The 22,979-nt window shown below is 43.0% G+C and overlaps 2 pseudogenes; one reads left to right on the top strand and one right to left on the bottom strand.

The window, feature by feature from the left end:
- The first annotated feature begins 1,067 nt into the window (after positions 1-1,067).
- Positions 1,068-5,328, top strand: LOC146575201 (peroxisomal reductase activating PPAR-gamma-like; annotated as a pseudogene).
- LOC146575202 (protein cramped-like) lies at positions 5,277-22,571 on the bottom strand (annotated as a pseudogene).
- Positions 22,572-22,979: the final 408 nt, after the last annotated feature.

A 22,979-nucleotide genomic window follows, 5' to 3' on the forward strand; every position in this document is an offset into this window, starting at 1 on the left:
CATCAGGCCGGGGTCTTTCTGTGTGGAGTTTGCATGTTCTCCCCGTGTCTGCGTGGGTTCCCTCCGGGTACTCCGGCTTCCTCCCACCGTCCAAAGACATGAAGCTTGTGGGGATAGGTTAATTGGATAACCCAAATTGTCACTAGGTGTGAATGTGCAAATGTATGTGAGTGCGAATGGTTGTTTGTCCTTGTGTGTTAGCCTTGCGACAGACTGGCGACCTGTCCAGGGTGTACCCCGCCTCTCGCCCTATGACAGCTGGGATAGGCTCCAGCACCCCCCGCGACCCTGAAAAGGATAAGCGGAAGTGAATGGATGGATGGATGGACTTCTGAAGAATATGAACCTGACAAATACCCTACAATTTGTAATAAATAATAAAAAATAAAGTAAACTAAGAATTTTTAAATAATTAAAAAGAAAAACTGAAATGAGATGTAGAGCACACTTCTAATGGATCATGTAGCAATGAAGAAGATAGCAGCTGATTAAATAGGCACTAGTGGTTTAAAAAGACCTCTAAATATAAATGTAAAGCATTAATATAGCAAATTATCAAATTATGAGCTTTACGAGAAATAATAGCTTATTTCCTTATTTGTTAATCATTTGAAAGAGCGCATTTTGTTAAGTGCATACTCCAGATCAGACGGTGGCGCTAAAGCGACCAAAAGCTGTTTTTCTAACCGTCAATAAAGACAAAACAGAAGGAAGAAGATCAGCTAAAAGAAGAGGAGACACATTGACACATTACTGCTGCTCTGCTCAGCAGCTCGGCTCAGGTGAGACCTGTAAAAAACAGAACTACAAACCAACACTTGTTAGTATTTGCTAGAGATGCTAGCTGTTGTTAGCTTTAGCCTCAGTAGCCGTTATTTTGACACTGCCTGCGCAGAACAAGCTAGTGCTAAACCCAGTGTGTGCATGTGCAAGGTGTTCACCTGGCATACTGAACTGTACTTTTTAACCATGCGAATATTAATGTGCTAAGTGATGCATGTATTTAGTTAACATTTGCTTAATAAGATTGTCCGAAGTCTGGTGATATCAAGTTATTGGTTGTTGCTAGCAGGTGGGGCTTAAGTGGTTAAGAAGATAAAGGAAGATCCATAACTCCTACTGTTCTTATTACAATGAATTACCATTTAATTCCCCCGCTTTTTTGGCTGTATGTGTGTTTATTATTGTCATGTTGGTAGTTGCATTCAGATGGACTTTAAAGGTACAGTAAATAATTTCTTATAAGGTATTTACTGATTATTTTTTACCTGCAGGTAGCTGGTGATTGCCAAGTAATGGAGCGTGTGATGGGAGGAGGAATGCTACCGGTGGTTTTAACCGGTTTGGGAGTCGTATTGTTGTACCGGATACTTGTACGTCTCAGAAAAGGGGCTTCAGTCCAAGGTGCTGTAGTGGTCATAACTGGGGCCAGCTCTGGACTCGGGAAAGGTCAGCCTCCATTCATTCATTTCAGCTTACATGTGCAAACTCTCTAAACCATACTGCTTTAGTGCTAGTAGGCTTTTATTTAGATAATGTGCAATCTCATTCTTCAGTGTTGTTGTGCAGATGCCAACATGTAGTTGTAGTTCTTTATCAGATTTGGACATTGTACTGCCCGTTGGTTGTCTCGGACCAGTCTGCGTGCGATCAATGGGAAATTAGGATTTAAACATATATACGTATACATGAATCATTTTGTCCCATTTCAGACACCAAACACTCTTTGATAAATTCCTGGTCAGAGAGTGGATTCCTGATTTTTGTAGGAAACCACATTACAAATTTGTCACTTCTATTTTGAACATGAATGCTATTTTTTTACTTTACAAACACATGTTTGTGAGCGAATGCATCTCCTCTGTAAGTGTGCCTGATCTTTTGTTTCTGAGAGTTTCTAGCCCCGAAAGATGTCAGCTGACCTTTAAAAACAGGAAAGATTGATACGGAGTGTAGAGTTTTTAACAGGACGTAGACTTCTCAATATTTAATTACTGAAGTCAGAGGTAAAGCCATGTGTTTAGTTTGTGGAGAGCAGAGTGCTCTGTTTATGGATTACAGATTGAATCCCCTTTGTGAGACTAAACAGAGAGAGAAAAGAGCTGGACTGTTGCTAGCAAATCTGCGAAAAGCAACAGGACTTTTCACTAAGCCTCACACATCCAGGGATGGAGCAGGCAAGACCAGCTTTGTGATTTCAAACAAGCCATCCTCTGAGGAGTTTATCAAAGAGTGCTTGGTGGCTGTGGATGACAGTTGTGATGACCCAGCCCTGTTAATGAATTTTTTACATGGGACAACGAAAAGAGTTTAGCAGCCACAGGCTCAGTAAAAGGGACTACCAAGGTTTGTTTGTTTGTAAACAACTTACACCTGTCAAAATCTGACAGGGAAAAATGTGGGACTTTTAAAGCAGATGCAAGATAAAGTGACTGAAATGAAGCCAGAAGTAAAATTGCTTTTTTTTCCCGCTGAATCGTACAGCAGAAGGTGTTGTGCAAGTCAGTGAACCATGCTGTTGGTGTTGTAACTAAAACCGTTAACTTCAGTTTGTTGCACTGTTGATTCACTGGATGCACTTGTAGAAACTCAAGACGGACTAGATTCCTGTAGCTGAGCAAGAAAAAATAATTAAAAATAGCAATAGCACTTATTTTAAAATAAAGTTAAGTCTTTTAAATTTTGCAAAAATATGGACATTTTGTGCACAATTGTTTTGGGGAATGTTTATTATATCATGATAAAAATGTTAGCAGTTTTCTTCTATGCTTATTTCAGTTTTATAAAGTGCTCCTGGTAAGAATTAAAGAGATACTGAGCAGATTTGAGTTCAGCTTAGTGGTGTGGCTCTCTGCACCCACCCCTGTTTTATGCTCACTAATCTACAACGAGAATTCTGCATTGTAGAGTCTGCGCGGGTCTTCCACGCTGCAGGTGCACGGCTTGTGTGGACGTGACGCAGCTCGCCTGCAGCAGGTGGTCCAAGAACTAACAGCGAGTTCAGCAAACACACAGAAACTGGTATGTATATACACACAAAGGAGTAACACAATAAAGTCTGGTCTGTCTGAACTATAGCTTAGCCTCTAAGGATCCATTTGTAAAGAGTCGTTTTGTTTCGCTTTGGTTATCCACCAGATTCACACTCCCTGTACTGTTGTCTTCGACCTGGCTAAAACAGACACGGTGGAGAGAGCTGCAGAAGAGATCCTGAAATGTTACGGACAAGTGGACATCCTCATTAATAATGCTGGAATCAGTTACCTTGGCAATATACTAGAGACTCACATTTCAGTTCAGCGGGATGTTATGGAGACAAATTACTTCGGGCCCGTTGCTCTTACACAAGGTTTGTTTAATCTTGTTGGTTTCAGCGTACGGGATGTTTTCATTTATTTTGGCTTGTGGTTGAAAGAGCCGAGCTAAATGTGAAGTTAATAAGTCATTTATGTAGAGATTTGGGTGAAGATTATCATGAATATGAGTCAGCCCTCTCTCTTTCATTTCTTTCCTCTCTCCACAGCTCTCCTGCCTTCCATGGTTCGCCGGCACAGCGGCCATATTGTAGTGATTAGCAGCGTCCAGGGGAAGATAGCCATTCCTTACCGGTCAGCCTGTAAGTCGTCTTTGATTAATGCAAACAAACACAACATGAGTTTGCCAGCAGGAGGAGGGTAACTAAAGCAAGCCTCTGATTTGTCTCATGCTGGTCAGATGCTGCGTCCAAGCACGCCACCCAGGCCTACTTCGACTGCTTGCGGGCAGAGATGGAGCGCTACGGGATCCCAGTGACTGTGATCAGCCCCGGGTACATCTGAACCAACCTGTCGATCAATGCTGTCACAGGAGATGGATCCAAGTATGGAGGTGAGGCAGTGAGAGGATGGAACAAAAGAGTAACAGTAGCAAAAGCAGCATTTTTAAGAGTCAGCTGGTAACAGGTGATAAATCTCAGAGTTATTAAGGTGGTGTTGGAATGTGTGTGGATCTTTGATGCCAGCTGGGATTTTGTGTTTTCTTACTGATTTTTTTTTTTGACTACATAAGGAAAAGACTACAAGCCAAATGGATTTTTATAACTAAATAATAAAAGTAAGAAGCAACATAACCAGAGTAATTTATAAGTTATTGTAGGGTCTTTCTTACCTTACATTAAAAAGCACCTCGAGGCAACTGCTGTTGTGATTTGGTACTATATAAATAAAAGTAATTTGAATTAATTGAAGTAATCTGTACTCTCTTGTATCAATGATGCAACATGTCTCTTGTCTTTGCAACTACCGCTCAGTGTTGGACAGAACTACAGCTACGGGCTGGGACCCCAGGGACGTGGCGTGGGAAGTCCTAAAGGCTGTTCGTCAGCAAAGTAAAGACGTGGTTTTGGCCGGCCCTCTGCCCACTGCTGCAGTATACCTCCGCACACTCTGGCCTGCACTTTTCTTCAAGCTCATGTCCTCGCGCGCTCGAAAGGAGCAAAAACCTAAGGATAAGTGATGTTCGAGCTGGTGAGGTCTAGGACCTGAAATAAGCAAGACTTTGGAGGAAATGAGGAGATCTGTTTTATAACATCTGGGACAGAGCTGGAGTGGGTTTTTGTACTATTCATTGTTTAATGTCTAATTTACATGTTGATATTGTCTGTCATGTCTGAGAAACTTTTACCCTTCCCACCCAAAAACAACAAAAATTGTTGGCAAAAGCCTGCAGTATCACATTTTGCAGGCTGGTGAGAAGAGATGGTTTAATTTGAACTCCATAATTTGGGACTCCTGATGCAAACAGAACAGCTTAAATAAACCAAACTGTGGTAAAGGAATCATGTCTGATGTTTTGGCAGAATGTCTACCCACAACTGTGTCACTTACTCTCCTTTAAAATATCTACTGTGGTTACAAAGTCAACGTTTGCCAACAATTTCTCATTGAAAAATGGTGCAGCACCCGACCTGTTTCTGGGTCATATTTTCCATGCAGTATGCAGAGCACATCACTGAAAATGAGTCACTTCAGCACACGTACGTGCAGTCGAGTTTTTGTTTCCGGCTAATATTCTTTGTCACTTTAAAGTGTCGTCTGGATTGGAGCATGATTGTACTTTTATTGGGAGCAGCGAGGAATTCAGTGTGGAGTCTGTGCGGATAAACCACTCATCCATCTCTGGAGAAGCTGACAAACCTGTCAGAAACAAGCCCAAGGCCAAAGACCGAACTTTGTACAAGCTTGCATATGAACTGCTGTGTATCCCCCAAACACAGTGAATACAAGAAAACAGGCAGGTTTTTATAACTATCTTTATGCACAGAATAAAACACCTTTTACAAACTGAAAACAGTATTTTTTTTTCCTCCTTTCTTGGATGTCACCTTAAATTAAAACAGAAAAAACACTTGTCTCAGAAATATTAACAATAAATAGTCCAAATAATGATTTACATTATGTTACAAAAGCGCAGTGAATACTGGAATTTCCATTTGTACAAATACATCCTTCAATAGGATTCCTTATTAAGAATCATCTAGTGTGACAAGATCAAGCGTTTCCAAATGTTCACAAACTAACACCACAGGAGCGCTTACATTTGTTAGATCGTCTTACAATCTCGTTTGTGGAATGACAAAGAGGTCTAACAGTTTACACCAAACGGGTTCACACAGCTGCATAGAGATGATGCTGGTTGATCAAATTAAATGTGAAGGCAATGAGTCTGTACTGCATGAAAAATTCAGAGAAACGATGTCTGCTTCTGTAACATGCAAGAGCCACTCTTTAGTCATAGTGTTTTGTTAGCATCCACTAGTCAGAGGAAAGTAATTTGGGGGCATATAATAAAAAACAAAAATTAAAATAAATGGAGTCAACTATGGCTTTAGTGTTTCATTAAATTAACCGCTCGCTCTTATGGAGTGTATTTCTACTGGGAACTCAATAGTAGCCAGGACATTCATAATTCTAGTTTGTCAAACAAAATGAATGTGTGGCTGCAGCCAGCTCATTTGTTTGAACTAATTAGGACGGCAAGAAAGCAACAGAACTAAGGAAAGTAAATGAGCAACATTGTTAGATTTCCTTGTAATCGATGGCGTCGGCAAGAGAGCGCCCACCTGTTGTGTCAGCGTTACTGAAAACGACAGCAAAAGTAAACAAAGACACGCCCTCCTTGCTGTTGATCTGGAAGCTTCAGGTCTGGATAGGTCACCTTTTAAAACAGCGCAAGCCTGAATGTATGTTAACAGACAGGCACGCATCAGAGTGCTGCCGCTCACGCGCATCTTTTTGAGTTGTTCATCTCCCTTCATTAAAACCTTCCTGTGCAATTCACGCTCACATCTACAATACAGGAGGGAAATTCTCCCTATTGCAGCTTGCGAATGAGGAGCTGGGAAAGCGCCGAGTCAAAGGAAACGTTTTAATGTGAACGTTCCTCAAGGCTTTCATTCAGACGCAACAACCATGAAGAACAGTACATTACGCACATTATGCTGTTTGTGGCTATAAGCACTGTCAGCACAGACTCTTTAAAACATTCTGATTCAGTCTCCAAATACCACACGTGTGAAGAGGGCTTAAATATCTAAAAAGGTATTCCTGTTTATGCAACAAAATCCAATATTTGAACTTGCATCTCTGCACACAAAACTAATGAGAAATGAATGCAACAATAAAATAATTCCAATAACATTTTCAGCATCTGTGGAGCTACCCAAGTGGAGTCAACCAACAAGCTGCCATTTTTTATTTGTATTTGTTTGTTTTTTTTGTTTTGTTTTGTTTGTTTGTTTTTTTTTAAATGTGGGTTTGAGAAATGAAGAACCCGATTCCAAACACGTGTGACTACAACACAATCTGTAACACCTGAACTCATAAGAGATGAGGAACAAAAAGAAAAGAAAAAAGGAGGCCAACAGGAAAAATGAACTTCTACACATCACTTTGTTTTGTTCCACTTTTGCTACTGAACTATGCCAAGTATCTCTTTCTCACCGACATTACTTTTAATAAAAATCACAGTCCAGTGGCTGTTTGCCACCAGCTGATGATCTGAACTGCACATTTTGAGCGGTCAGCCTTACAGCCTTTAATACACACGCACACACAGATACATTCATGCACTCACACACCGAGAGCAGGAAGAGACATGAAAGATCAGATATTTTGTTCGGATATGGCATAGTATTTTCCTGTACATGAGGTTGTATCTTTGTAAACTCATTTGTTTTATCTAAAGTGTTTGTATTTAAAGGGAATTGTTCCTTAGAGAACAGTTCAGTGAAACCAACGCAACTCGCTTTTGAACAATGGTCACGGTTGACCACCTATTATTGCACTTTTACAAACAGGCCATGGATGGCTTTGAGGGGGGATGGGGTTGGCCTTTCTCCCCAGTCTTCTTTCTCCAAACAGGGAGAAGACAGAGAGGAAACCTCTCCTCTCCTCACTTACAGTACCTCTTGTCACCAACAACATGATGCTCTAGGTGAGCAAAGTTCTGCCTTGGTCTCTTTTTAGGAATGGCCTGCTTATCGACAGGTGTGAGAACCAGACGTGGTAAAAGTTGGGGTAATTTGCAGCTGCTGGCTGCAAATCGGTTTTGAATTTCTAGCAGTAGTCACTGCTTCCAAGTGTGGGCCCAGAAGTTTGTGTCTCTCTCTCCTGGAACTGTGGAAATGCCTGGAACTGGCTGTAGATTAGAGGTACAGATGACCATGGCTTGGTGGAGTCTTCCTCAGGGAGGTGGAATGGAGGGCTCAGTTACGGCGAGCTCCTGAGCCAGATCATTGAAGCGAGCGATGTAGTCTATGCTGCTCTCACTCATCATACAAGCAAGCTGAGAATCCATCTGCAAGCAACACCAAAGAGCTTTCAGACTGACAACAAGGGCAAATCCAAGAAGGAGAAAAAACCCCCAAAAAACAAGATTTTTCCAGACATCCCTCGAACAGTTTCATACTTTAGGTCAAGAGTGCAGGGGGGGAAAAGTTCATCACATCAATATCTGTCAATGAAATTAAATTATTTACTGAAAAAGCAGATGTGTTAGTCCAAACACAGGAGGCAACAGTCACCGGGCTCTATTCACCTCCCAGGCAGGTTTGGGCCCCATCCCAGGAAACAGGTTTAAGCTAACAAGTCTGCGTTTGTTAACCCTGAGATGAATCACTTAACACAATCTGAACTAAACCTGCTCACTGGCAGGTTATCTTTAACAAACTTAGAGCTTCTCTCTGCCTCATCCCCTCCTGCCACACCTGAACCAGCTAACTGACACTCCCGATTCATTTCTTCATAAAGTCGCTATCAAAGCACGCAAGAGAGCGAGAGAGAGCACTAAAAATGAAAACGTGTTCACAGACTGAGATTCAGATATTAAATGCTGTCAGCATTTCAAAAGGTATGGTGTCTGAATCTCAGGGTGTGACTCAACAAGTTTTTCATTAAAAATCACCTAAAATTTGGTGGATCAGCCCAGAAGCTGATCTATCCAAAAGGTACCATGTGGTCCCTAACACAACCGGCTCTGGGTCAGAGTCCACTTGCACAGCAGGACAGATCCAAAAGGGGATAAGAACCACATTTTCAGAGTGGATATAAATGCAGGTTATTTTTAAAATGGGAAGTGATGTTTTTACATTTACATTTTAGAGACTAATTAATAACATATAACATGTTGGTTGCTGAGATTCAGACTGTGTTGTGTTTGTGGCAAGTGTTGCTTCTCAGTCACAACTTTCTTTCATTTAATCAACAAGCATTTACTTACCTCTGCCACATCAGGAAGGCCACGGGATTGAATCATGAGAATCATGAGAATTGCAGTCCAGGAGGCTAGGACCGAGTAGAGCTGTGCCACTGGAGGGGCCAGTGGGGGTTAGGGTGGTCCGTCTGCCCTTATCAGGAGAGACCATGCTGGCTGCAAGGAAAATAAGAGCAAAAGACTGAGTAAATGGCCTTTCATCATACAGCTGTGTTAGTAATATTGGGGATTTTACAAACAAATCTTTGTAAATGTTGACTGCACGTGCTGCTGTATGCAGCATTTTTAGTGGGAAGTAATGATAAAAATACATCCACTTAATATTCTGTTCTTCTTGGCCTAAAATGTAACTTCTGGCACACTCTTGAGAAAGGAAGCAAAAAAACTCTTACAAAGGAGGCATCCCAGTGTGGAGTCAGACGAGTCGCTGGGGTACCACTGAGGGTCGTGGCTGGGTGAAGGGATCCAGCCTCTGGATGGGCTGAGCGAGGGAGACGAGGCCAGCAGTTTGGAGCCGTCGCTGTTGCCCAGCTTGGCTGGAGAGAGAGCAGCCTCCTCACCTGCAGTGCAGCAGGCAAACAGAAATGAGATATCAGCGATTAAACTCAGCAGGCTCAGATGTTTAGCTGCTTGGATGTCAACGTGCACTCTTTTCCACAACCTGCAGAGGAATTAATGCTGTGGAGCCACAAAGCTGACCTCAGTGGTAATTACAAAACCTTTCTAACCTACTCTCACTTTCCATTTCACTAAACAAACATCATCAAGCTTTATTTAGCAGTTTCTTGTCAATATGGCTCGGGTAAGACGTCTGCACGTGCACGCACCGTAATGTGTGGAGTTGATGGCAAGCTCGATGATGGAGTCGCTGATCTGCGTTTGAGGTTCTCCGGGGGTTAGAGCCTCTTCAGGAGGGCCTGGGAGTGAGATATCAAGGAGCGAGGCAACGCTCGGGGGAGAGAGGAGTGAGTCTCCCCCGCCGGTGACTCCAGGAGACGGAGGTGGTACGCCATTCTATGGAAAGAGCGATTTAACTTAGCACATCACATTTTTTTAAACCATTTATTCAAGCATAGCTGACAATTTTCTTTACCAAATGGTGATCAGCTACGACTGGAAAACAAATGAGGTTACGCAGACTCACTGCCTTTAACTAAGCCAAGTGTTCCCTCACAAAGGTCCACTGTGAGCAAGGAAACGCTCTGATGGCGATACAAACAGCTTTATTTATCCCATCAGGGCAAACTGTTTGGAGCAGCTTGTTTTTAAACCGTAACAGACAAATAAACAGGTGATCATGAATATGACAACTGTATGCAAGAATAATGTCTACAAAGAAAATCTATAAAAATTACTAAATCATTTGTGAAGTCTTGTACGACAGATGCACAGTAAAAAGAAAAACATTATGCAAAACCTGGCCTACACCGCACAGATAAACAGAAAATCATTAGAGTGAGCAATAACTTTCATTAAAGTAAGATAAATCAAAAACTGACCGTTTTAAATGTAACACTCCAAGATGGTAATGGGCAATAGCATTTATTCTAATGCCACAGGCAAGGAGGAGACATCAAATGAAGGAGGGTTCTAGTCCGTGTGTGTGTGTGTGTGTGTGTGTGTGTGTGTGTGTGTGTGTGTGTGTGTGTGTCTCTGACCTCTGGAACATTTTGCTGGTGGAGTTGAGAGTCTGGCTCAGCATCAGCAATGGGAGTGGTGGCGAGAAGAGCGCTGTTATCCACAGTGGAAGAATCCACCTCCCGACAGGGACTGCCTGGGATGATGCCTGCAGACTTAGCTGCCAGGTCAATGGCACCTGAAAGTATTAACAGTTCAGGCAAACGAGAGATTTGTCATATCACTCCTGATAAGCATCAACAGCAACAGCATGTGAAGAGCAGAGCAGGAAGAAAAAAAAAAAAAAAGGATGGTCCAAGGTCTTCTGGAAAAATGTTTTTGCTTCTGTCGTCTGCACAGAAATACTGTCTGTCACTGACCTTCTCAGAGTTCTAGATTTTGACACAGGAATCTTACACAAATACAACTTGGACCTTAAATATGTTTTTAAGCAATTTTATAAAATATGTCTGTGAAGGTTCTCAGTCATCCAGGTCATCGTAGTCAAAGGAGCTTACAAAGAAAAGCATCTGGACTTCTTTAAGTTACTTGAAGACGTTTCACCTCTCATCCGAGAAGCTTCTTCAGTTCTAAGGTCAAATGGTGGGGAGTCCCAGATTTAAACCTAGTGGGAGTATCCCCCCACAGAGGGACAAAAGGACCCCTGATGATCCTCTAATCGCCTGAGCCAAGGTGTGAAACTGGGTGCTTATAAAAGCAAAGTTGTTGACCCCATAAAAACAACAATATGTAATTTTTTTGCAGTATATTTGGTGTAGAGTTTATCAATATTTCAATAAAACAGAAAAATGTAGTAGATAACAGAAGAAGTCCATACTAGAGAGCTGGCTGGCCCCCGCAGAGCTGGATGTTGCTGGGGTTGTTTTAGTTTGGACAGAGCGAGAGGAAGGAGCTAGTCGGGGATGGATCGGCCGGAAAGATCCAGTTCCTGAAGGAAGAAACAGGAAGTGAGAGAGCAGACAATTACCAGAGGGTCTTGCTGAGAAAGAGAAATCGTTTTTAGCTGTGATTTCATTAATGCATACTGTAAAACTACGCCCTAAACATTTCCAGCCTCAGCTGACGACATATTCTATCGTTCTGTCCTGCCATCTGAGGAGTACCTGTGGCAGAGGAGTTGGAGAGGATGGAGAAGGAGCAGACGTGTTGAGGAGTGTCTCCTGTAGTTCTGGGCAGCAGTGTTCGCTGTGAACGAGAAAGAAGTGGCCAAACAAAAACACACTTAGGAAAACCCGCCTTCCACCCAACCAAGCCCAGAACTGATGAATGGATAATGATCTTGCTCTCACCTGAACTACAAGTGGTTTGCGAAGTTGTCTGTTCCGAGGTTTTCTCTGTCTAGAAAGGAAAAGATCTGACTGCATCTGTGAGAAAAAGAAAAGAAAAAAGCACATATTAATGCTCGTTAATACATGAATTATGTCTCTGTACAGTTGGCATAAACAAAAAATGATGCATTATTCTGGCTTACACTGATCGAGTCGAGCTGCTGTCTGAAGGCTAGCTCTGCCTCTTTGTTAGGGGAGAACATTCGGTTGTGCCGTGAGCTGTTGGGTGGCAGCGTGGTGGGTACTGCGAACACGCTGCTTTCTGATTCGCCAACTGCAGTAGAACCCAGCAGAGAGCGGGTAAGGTTGCGCCCACCTGAACAGGATTGAAACAGATGTGGTGCCACATCAGGAAAGGCAGCTATTTGAAGACAACTTCTAAAGAGGAAGCATCGGTGCTGCATAATTACTTCTCGCTGTTTAATAACTACAGCACTGTAAGTACAGAAAAGACTTTATCACAAAAGCCAGCAGGAGAGAGACATAAATACCTCCAGCACTTGGCAGCTGTAACTTGGGCATGCGCAAAGACGCCTGCGGCCGCCCACAGCTGGGGCTACGGGCGCCTGCAACAGGACCCTTCGCCGGAGGTGTGAGGACCTGGTTTTGCTCCTCCTGATAGGTCTTGAGGGGTGATGTGGCTGTGGAGCACAGCTCTGGAGCCTGAAGGAAAAGACACATGATATGCTCCTATCTCGAAATAGCACTTTCATTGAAAAAGACAAAAAAAAACCAAACAAAAAAAAAAACCTGTGGTGTTCATAGTACATAACCAGTAACATGTTTTTCATCAGCTGGCTTTGTACGGAATATAAACTCTTCACACTGCTGCATCTTAAAAATGTTTAATTTTAAGCCTTAATGCCACTGATAATTACACATTTTTCATCTTTTCAACTTGTAATTTAAACAACACACCAGGCCACAATCTTGGAAGACAGAAAAGGGAAAACTTACCAGAGGTTTGGGGTTGACTTCAGTGGAAACCAGCTTGAGTAAGCAGCGCAAAACTCGATTTGTCCTGTCGGGCTTTGGCTGCACTGAGGCTTGTCCCTCTTCTGAGTTGCTGGGTGGAGCTGTGACCGGCTGCCACTCGTACTCCAGCTGCAGCTTGCCTGGCTTCCCAAACATCAGGTACAGCTCGGCCAGGGTGACGTTCTCTGCGTCACGGGCGCTCCAGCCTTCCTCTCTGATCTGCTCAACGACCCGTTCTTTGGTCGCTGGTGGGGAAGCTTGCGACACGGCTTCGTCTGAGCCAGTCACTGGAGGTTTGACTGAAGGAGGCTGATTTGCCTCCGAGGAAGACGCGCTGGTGCTCTGCTCCTCTTTGTACTGCTCAGCGGAGCCATCGGCACCACTACATGACCTGTCCGTGCTTCTGGTCATGGCTAAACCACCACTGACCTCAACGCCAGTGCAGGCCTTTCCTGGATCAGAAGATCCCATCCCATCTCCCTCTTCTCTGACAGTCAGCTGAGAGGAAACTGGGACACAAGGGGACTGAAGTCTCTTCTCCTCTACCTTTGCAGAACTGTCTGCTGATGGATCAGGGTTGGGGGTTTCAGTTCGACGAGCATCACCCGTTATAGTCAGTGAAGCACCAGCAACAGCAGCGCTTCCCCGCCCAGATTTGCTGCCAGTTCGAGGTTGTGGAGCTGCATGGATGCCCAGGATCTGGGCAGCTGGCAACTCCTTGGCATTAGGTCGGCTCTTGCCACTCTCGATCCAATGGACAGTGCAGGACGCTTTGGAGTGAACCACACGTGCCACCCCAGGCAGTGTAGTCAATGTGCAGCTCTCAGCTGGAAAAAGAAAAAGTTCTTCCTTCTGAGTTATGCTGGGAGAGGCTGTGCTGGTCTGGTTGCCTTCTAGAGCCTCTCTCTCCATGAGACTCTTAAGCTGAGTTTTCAAAGTTAAGGACCAGTTTATATTCGACACAAGCTGGTACAGTGGGGCAAAAAAGTATTTAGTCAGCCACCGATTGTGCAAGTTCCCCCACTTAAAATGATGACAGAGGTCAGTAATTTGCACCAGAGGTACACTTCAACTGTGAGAGACAGAATGTGGAAAAAAAAAAAATCCATGAATTCACATGGTAGGATTTGTAAAGAATTTATTTGTAAATCAGGGTGGAAAATAAGTATTTGGTCACCTCAAACAAGGAAAATCTCTGGCTCTCACAGACCTGTAACGTCTTCTGTAAGACGCTTTTCTGTCCCCCCACTCGTTACCTGTATGAATGGCACCTGTTTGAACTCATCTGTATAAAAGACACCTGTCCACAGCCTCAAACAGTCAGACTCCAAACTCCGCTATGGCCAAGACCAAAGAGCTTTCGAAGGACACCAGGAAAAGTATTGTAGACCTGCACCAGACTGGGAAGAGTGAATCTACAATAGGCAAGCAGCTTGGTGTGAAAAAATCAACTGTGGGAGCAATCATCAGAAAATGGAAGACATACAAGACCACTGATAATCTCCCTCGATCTGGGGCTCCACGCAAGATCTCATCCCGTGGGGTCAAAATGATCATGAGAACGGTGAGCAAAGATCCCAGAACCACACGGGGGGACCTGGTGAATGACCTGCAGAGAGCTGGGACCAAAGTAACAAAGGTCACCATCAGTAACACACTACAACGGCAGGGAATCAAATCCCGCAGTGCCAGACGTGGTCCGCTGCTGAAGCCAGTGCATGTCCAGGCCCGTCTGAAGTTTGCCAGAGAGCACATGGATGATACAGCAGAGGATTGGGAGAATGTCATGTGGTCAGATGAAACCAAAGTAGAACTTTTTGGTATAAACTCAACTCGTCGTGTTTGGAGGAAGAAGAATACTGAGTTGCATCCCAAGAACACCATACCTACTGTGAAGCATGGGGGTGGAAACATCATGCTATGGGGCTGTTTTTCTGCCAAGGGGACAGGACGACTGATCCGTGTTAAGGACAGAATGAATGGGGCCATGTATCGTGAGATTTTGAGCCAAAACCTCCTTCCATCAGTGAGAACTTTGAAGATGAAACGAGGCTGGGTCTTCCAACATGACAATGATCCAAAACACACCGCCCGGGCAACAAAGGAGTGGCTCCATAAGAAGCATTTGAAAGTCCTGGAGTGGCCTAGCCAGTCTCCAGACCTCAACCCCATAGAAAATCTGTGGCGGGAGTTGAAAGTCCGTGTTGCTCGGCGACAGCCCCAAAACATCACTGCTCTCGAGAAGATCTGCATGGAGGAATGGGCCAAAATACCAGCTACTGTGTGTGCAAACCTGGTAAAGACCTATAGTAAACGTTTGACCTCTGTTATTGCCAACAAAGGTTATGTTACAAAGTATTGAGTTGTATTTTTGTTATTGACCAAATACTTATTTTCCACCCTGATTTACGAATAAATTCTTTACAAATCCTACCATGTGGATTCATGGATTTTTTTTTTTTCCACATTCTGTCTCTCACAGTTGAAGTGTACCTCTGGTACAAATTACTGACCTCTGTCATCATTTTAGGTGGGGGAACTTGCACAATCGGTGGCTGACTAAATACTTTTTTGCCCCACTGTATATGCCCCAGAAAGCAGCATGTTAGAGCAGTACATTTCTAATATGTACACTAGGAATGAAAAACACTCTGAAGAGTTTTGCATACATATTGCACTGTAATGTTTTTTTTAAAAAGGATACAATCCACTGGTCATGATAAGCCCACTTCTGTTTCAGATACTCTATGAGGCTGGAAACTTTCCTGTGGAGCTCCACCACCATCCTGAGAAAACAGAAAAAACATTTGATGTCAACTTTGCAAAATACAACACTACCAGGTCGAATACGTCTGACATAAACTACTTCTACATTTTACACTTAGACTACTGTGGATCAAATTTAATAGAGTTTTCTAAAACCGAAATAATCCTGTGTGGGAAAAATCAAAACGCCAACTACGTGCTCCAAAAATAACTAAAATAAAACAGAAATGTTCATTAATGTATAGTTTTACTATATTTGTTTTGTCACGTTTGCAAACAAATGCATACTGACATTGCTGTAATTCAGCCATTTTCACAAAGTCTTTACCCTTCTTCAACCTACCCATGATAAATAACCCTTATTATCATAATAATTAAACAAAAAAACAAAAAAAAACCCTAACACTGAAACCAGTAAAAACGAAACTGAACCTCAAAAGAAGCAAACCCAGTCTGAACACTAACTGAAAACTGAACTGAGAACAAAAATTAAAAATGAAAGAAATAGAGTTTAAACTTTGAACAGCATCATGTCTGAGGGTGTTTACACTTTTCAAATTTCACGAGTTAGCTTAAAAAAAAAACATATACACACATATTTAATTTGCACAAAAAAAAAAAAAAAAAAAAAAAAAGAGCTGACCCAGAAAACGGTGGAAAACATGCAAACCATCAAACTGAAATAAGCAGTCTGAAGCCAAGAAGAGGTTCTTAAATTAGCTCAGGCTTTGTTGCATCACCATGGCTTGAACTAATAAAATAAATAAATAAAATAATAATAGAAAATGAATTAATGAAGGTATGACATCTCTCCGACTCTTGGATGTTATGCTTTTGAAAATATATTGTGGTTCTTATCCATGTCAGACCTGAGGCGAGGGTTGTGGGCAAGACTCTGAACTCGGGCCCAGGAGTGGTTACTGCGTGGCTGGAGCTCCACTGCCACCTTCAAGGGCAGACGCACCGGCTTCTGGTCCTCTTCATCACTCACTCCTGCAGGACACAAAATTACAGATTCAGCCACTATAAGAAAAGCCCAAAACCTATAAACTCAACTATGCTCTCTCACTTAATCAACCACGACAAAATGAAAAGGCAGCCATCAATCTCAGTGGGATCCATTCACAGATTTACATACAACAATGACAAGAGACAGTCTTTTTCTACCCTTGATGAAAGCAAATATTTTCAGTAAGTGTGATGAGTGGGTGTTATTGAGCAGAGGGGTTGATGACAGCTGGTCAGAACAGTCATCTCCTTCATCCTCCTCACTTTGCACCCAAAGTTACCATGGAAACACCACCAGCCCACTTGATGCCATGGTTTTTGTAAAAAAGCCCCGCCCCCGTGAACCCCCCAGTCTCACCATCAGTGAGGTTTTCAGTGCTTGTTCTGTAACGCGTGTGCTGGGTTTCTGCAGGCTCATACTCACCATCTGGATCACAAAGTTTCTTCAACGCTCGGCACATTGGAGCTTTGATCCGCAGGTTCCTCCCCTTAGAGCGCACGGTGGTGGCCCTGGTGGAACAGAAGAATCTTTATTCATATATGTTGTAAGCTCTAAACCTTGCCGTGCCACAGAGAAAGCATCTGACTACATACTGTCAACTCAGCCCTCAGATTTGTTTTTCATACTAGCAAAGTGCTAATCTGTATCTTTCCAAATGTGATCTAGTGCATCAGTTTAAAGTATCACAATCCCAGATGTGTACGTAAACCCACTAGCCAAAGCTTCTGCCACAGACTTACCCTTGCTGGATGAGTTCGTTCAGCTTTGCCACATTCTTATCATCCATCACTGTCAAAGACAAAACACAAGACAGCTAGTTAAGACATGCTCCTCAGGGGCAACTGCCCCGAGCCACAGGGATCATCTGGAGTTTAATCACATCCCCTGTGTCCACAACCAGCAGAACAAACAGCAAAACACACGCAGTCTACATTGCATCCAAGCGCTTTCACAGCCCTCACTTACATCCTCCAACTTTTTTGCGAAGCTCGGCGTAGCAGATGAGGCCGTACAGTTCTTGAGAAGATTTCTTTAACACCCTGGAGTACACTGAGAAGGAAAGGAAGCACAAGTCACAACACTGGTGGAGGCCTGTGCGTGCTACATAAAGATAACATGAGAGTAACACTGGGTGCTTTTTGTAGGGGAAAAGAGCTCCAGCTTATCTGGTGAACTTCTTTAACATATGTTTTGCTTGCTAAAAAACAAAAATGTCAGTGTGAGTTCTGTTGTAGGAAAAAATAATAATATATGTGGCTGTTTAACAGCATCTCTTCTTTACTTCTCATTCACAGTGTCTGCAGTAAGTAGCATAACTGAAACAACTAAACACAAACCTAAAATAAACCAATTAAGATCAGCCTAAGACATCACCTTGTTGTATGAGTTGTACACATTTTTATGAGGCGTCATTCGATAAAGTCATTACAGTGTACAAACTTCATATTTGGGGATCAAAAATTCCAAGGTGAATTAAGAGAGAGAGAAAAAAAGCAACTCACCGTTAGCGAAGTCGATGTGTTTGGAGATCTTGTGCCAAGTTCGGTAGTAAAAGTGGCGGACCTGTTCCTTGTTCTTCACCATATTTGCTGGCTTGCCTCTCTTCTTGTACTTCATTGCAATGTTGTTCTGGATGGCCTCAAAATCCTTCCCGTGCTGGGAACAAAGGAGGGCAGCCGTGAATCTACGACGTCAAAAGATCTACACATGGTAAACTTTTAACTTGGTAAAAGGTTGTTGCAAGCTTTACCTCATAAAGACCCTCAAAAAAGCTGTTTTTGTCCTCGGCGCTCCAGGATTCCCACTGCCGACGGGCTCTTTTCTGGTTACCAGCTTGTTCTTCCTTCTCTGTAGACCCTTGGCCCTTGGAGGTCTTGGATACTCCCCCCGTGGAGCTGACCACAGGCCCGGTCTGCCCCACCACACCCTGGGAAGAGGAGCCATTCTCTGCCCCTGTTTTAACACAGAAACATTCAGAGGAAAGGCACAACTTAAATATCAGCTCACCACCCTGGCTGTTTTTTATGTCATAACGAAAAAAGGTTGATCTGAGGTGTGTGATTTGCGAGATGTTAAAATACATGCACACAAAGCCACCCACTGCCATTACAGCGCACAGAACCTGCAGAGCTTCCCTCTCTGTGGTTAAGCTCTGGCAAGGAGACAGGAAAAGCAATCAGTCCCTATGGTCAGGTCTACATTACACAGTTCCAAAACCAACTCATGGTGGGCTCCACTGGCCAAGTTTTCTGGCCCAGTACTGTGCACAACACCAGGAGACATTAGCAGGAGCACCCAGAGAGTTGCTGTTGCAGTACTGTGCTACATTATAAAAAAAAATAAATAAAGAAAAAAAAGTGTTGTTTTTTTTGTTTTTTTTTAGCCCAAATGGGTGTTAATTTACAAACACAAGCATGTGACTGGCTCACAGACAATAACCTAAATGTGTCGCCTTCAAAATAGAAGTGCACCGATATAGCATCACATAAAAATAAGTGAGGCTTTCTTAGTCAGACAGTCAAACGTTTGTGCTCAATCTAAATATAGTTTCTGACACAATCAGAGCTTTTCTGTTTCAAACAACAAAAATCCACCAGTCATACCTGTCAAAGGATACACAAGTAAATAATATTGTTTCTGATCTGATCAATGGCTGCTGTTTTGTGGACAAAGCAATTTTAAAAGGAAAAATGTACAAATTAAAATCACAGATGTATAATGTACTGAAATATTTTTCCAAATAAATTCCACTTTTCAATGAGGAACACACAGATTACTGGGTGGCATAGCCTCATTAACAAACTCAAAAACCACCACCACCTTACTAAGTCTCAGCCCCACCCAAAGCTGTCTGTGCCTCCAGAGGGACAGGTAGTGTGGAAACCCAGGAGGTAATGCCTTGTCTGCATAGATAAACTGACACCAACCAGCTCACACTTAGCAAATACAATACTATTAGTGATTGGTAGCCTACAGGGGAATCCTTCATTGTGTTTAAAAGTCATCCTGAAAGCCTTAAGTCATCTCTAGCTTTGATTCATTGTTTAGAAAGTTCCTGATATCAGTCACCCTCTGAGTTACTACAGAGGCTCATTCAGATTATTTGCAAAACCAAAACTGAATAATGGCAAATAAATTACAACCTCTGCTTTACTGGTATTTGTTGTAAAATGGGGGTGATAAAAAAAACAAAACAAAGGTAGCCTAGGCTAAATCTGTGGGTCAATGAAATGATTGGCTGAAAACTGCAACATCATTCTAGTCCAATTTCCTATATAGTCCCAAAAGAAAATAATAAGAAAAAAGACAAAAGAACTGTAAGCAACCCTGTTCAGTAATGTCCCTTTCCTGTCCTGATATCAGGTCCATTTTAAGCCCGTGATTTAAACAGACACAGTTGAAAGGTACAAATGTGCATGACACGAATTCAAACGTGGTGCAGATGTGTGTCACAGGTTGATCTGGCTGTAGGCTGTGGCACTTGGCCAGAGGTGGCGCTGGTTGACTCGACTCCATGTTAGTGCACAAAGTAAACTGCTCGCTGTAGTTGTGAAGCAAAAACGCTGAAATCGGAGAAATAAACCGTGCGAGCGGAACGATAACGACGACAAGAGTCTCCCGATCGTTTACTCTTGCTGTCCTGTGAACAACATCGGCGTGGTGTTAATTGTTTGCTGTTTTCGCGATCGCGTCGCGAATGAGGATATCACCAGATAAACTCGCCACATTTTAAACATTTTGTTGTTCAACAGCATCAAGACTGACGGAGTGTGTTTGAGATAACCTCACAAGTGTCACAGATGACACATTTGGCGTTTTTTTGCTGGTTTGTCGGTAGCAGCTCCTGAAACGCAAGACTGCCACACATCTGTTCGACCAACGCCAGTTGATCTAAACGCCAGTAGATCTGGAACACCGCCAGTCCGAGTGTCAGGTGAACTGAACTTCAGGTAAGAAGTTATGACCTGCAGTCTATCTGGGTCAGATATAAACCAAGTTTAGGTGGAGTTTATTTTCGTTGTGCTGACTTTTTACCCTCAGTTGCAATAACTAGTACTGGTTCTAGCCAGCTTGACAGAGTTTATATACAGCTGGGTGGGTGCTATGACGTTACTGATAGTGAACTTTATTTTATTCATAAGGTTAGTTAGTAGAGTTGCCAACGGCTCTTTAAAAAAATGGAATGGTCCCTCATTCAGAGAAAATATTACACGTTTCGTATTGAGCTGAGAAGGAACACAGTTTGTCCCGGACTTTCGCTATAATGAAAAAAAGACACAAAGCTGGAGTTATTCTGTCGTTACGCTGCACAGCTGCCTCTTCTCCTCTCATCCTCTCCCCTGCCTCTCCTGTTGCTACTTCAATCATGAAACTGATCAATGATCAGCTGATTGGCTTTTCTCCCTTGTTTATTTATCGCCCACTTTGCGCCAGAAAGAGGAAACCAGCAGATGTCGCGCTAAACAACAGCAGCACATTTAAGCTTGATCAGCTGTTGTTAGAATTTATTTGATATTACTTTCTAGTATCAGCTGATGTTTGCTGGAGTCACAGCTGTAAAAGCTGCTGGTCATGATATCGGTTTGGATATGTGGTGAGAGGGAAACATGAAGATGAAACCAGGAGATGTCCTTACTGAATCATCAGAGCTGAACAGGTGATGGAGAAACAGGTTTACCTTTTAGTTCACATGAATGAGTTGAAGGGAAGTTATGAACTGTTTCTGAGACACAAATAACACCAGGATCCTTTTTTATGTAGCTGACAGCTGGCAACTGTGCAGGGGTGGATCTAGGAAAGTTTTGCCAGGGGGCCAGGTAGGGCATTAACAGGGAAAGGTGGGGCACAAAGAAATACTTTTCTTTCTTATTCTCATTTAAAATATCTAGCTTTTATTAAATAATTATCTAAATCTTACAACCAAAGTTTTTATCTGACGTAAAATGTATAGAAATCATACATATACCAACAAGACAGTGTACATCACTGTCACAACAGCATTTGTTTTCAGTCAAAGTCTTTATGGCTTTAATACCTGGTGGGCCGGTCTCTAGTCAAAATGCCTGATTTTCTGTCCCAGTCCAGCCCTGCAGGTTAATACTGGCAGTGTCACCATGCCAGCTGACTGTATTTCATCATCAGCCAGTGTTGTTCTTGATCAATATTACCAAAGTTTACCATAAGGCAGCATAGAAAGTATTTACTTGCTTTCAGGTTTTATTCAAATGTTAGTCTTTTCAGTTGTTTCCCCACTTTTTTCCTGTTTCAAAATCAAACACCAGTTTGTGAGAAGATTATCTTCTTTTTTTTAATAGGCATTGGTTTTGCATTGGCATTGGCTAATTTGTCAATTCTTTGTTACAAATGTTCGTATTTTAATATTCAAAAATGTTTTTGCCCAAAACATATGTGCACTATATGTCAGTAAAAATATTATGCAAATATTGCTGTCCTTGAATGCTGAGTAAACACTGACAAAGCACTGATTGTATCTCTTGTACTTTATCAACGCAGTATCTAAAAACTTTGCACCATAGTGGTTAAAATCTCATTCTAATAAGAATTAAAAGCGCATTCGGTTATTAGGTTTATAGGATTATTGAATTATGGTTAACGGTTGGTAGATTTTTTTTTTAAAAACATTATCTGCCAATTACATCTGCCACCCTTCTCCAAATCTGTGCCCCTACCTGGCCCCCCAACAAAAATTTTCTAGACACGCCACTGGGTCCGGGTGGATCTCCACCAGCAGCTCAGCAGGCGAATCCGAAAACTGACACTGACGGCCAAACTCGCAGCGGTGCTTGGAGTAAGCATAAGTGGACCTGGACCTCACCGGACCTGGAGTACCTGATGATTAAGTGCCGGCCATTCTGGCTACCGAGGGAATTTACAGCAGTGATTATTACGGCTGTTTACATTCCCCCACAAGCCGACACTGACCGAGCACTCAGGGAACTGTACAGCGCGATCAGCAGTGAGGAAACCGCACACCCAGAGGCAGCGTTTATCACAGCCGGAGACTTTAATAAGGGAAACCTGAAGAAAGTCTCACCCAAACTCCACCAACACATCCATTTTAACACTCGTGGAGACCGGCTACTCGACCACTGCTACATCTCTTTCCGGGATGCGTACAAAGCCCTCCCCCGCACCCCATTCGGCCAATCAGATCACCGCTCCATCCTGCTCCTGCCCGCCTACAGGCAGAAGCTGAAACAGGAAGCTCCAACCCGGAGGGCGGTGCTGTTTTGATCACGCGGACTGGGAAATGTTTCACGTGGCTGCTAGGGACATTGACGAGTACACAGACTCAGTCTGCGGATTTATCAGGAAATGCGTGGAAGATGTCGTCCCATCCAGAACAGTTAAATCCTTCCCAAATCAAAAACCCTGGATTAACGGAGATGTTCGCGCGGCACTGGCGGCACGGAGCACCGCCTTTGCCTCCGCGAACACATCGGACTACAAACACGCACATTACCAACTCCGGAAGACTATCTAAGCAGCCA

The sequence above is a fragment of the Mchenga conophoros genome, linkage group LG4 (genome assembly GCF_057382185.1).
Source record: "Mchenga conophoros isolate Kocher_MC1m ecotype Shallow Benthic linkage group LG4, M_conophoros_male_GT1.1, whole genome shotgun sequence".
Taxonomy (NCBI): Eukaryota; Metazoa; Chordata; class Actinopteri; order Cichliformes; family Cichlidae; genus Mchenga; species Mchenga conophoros.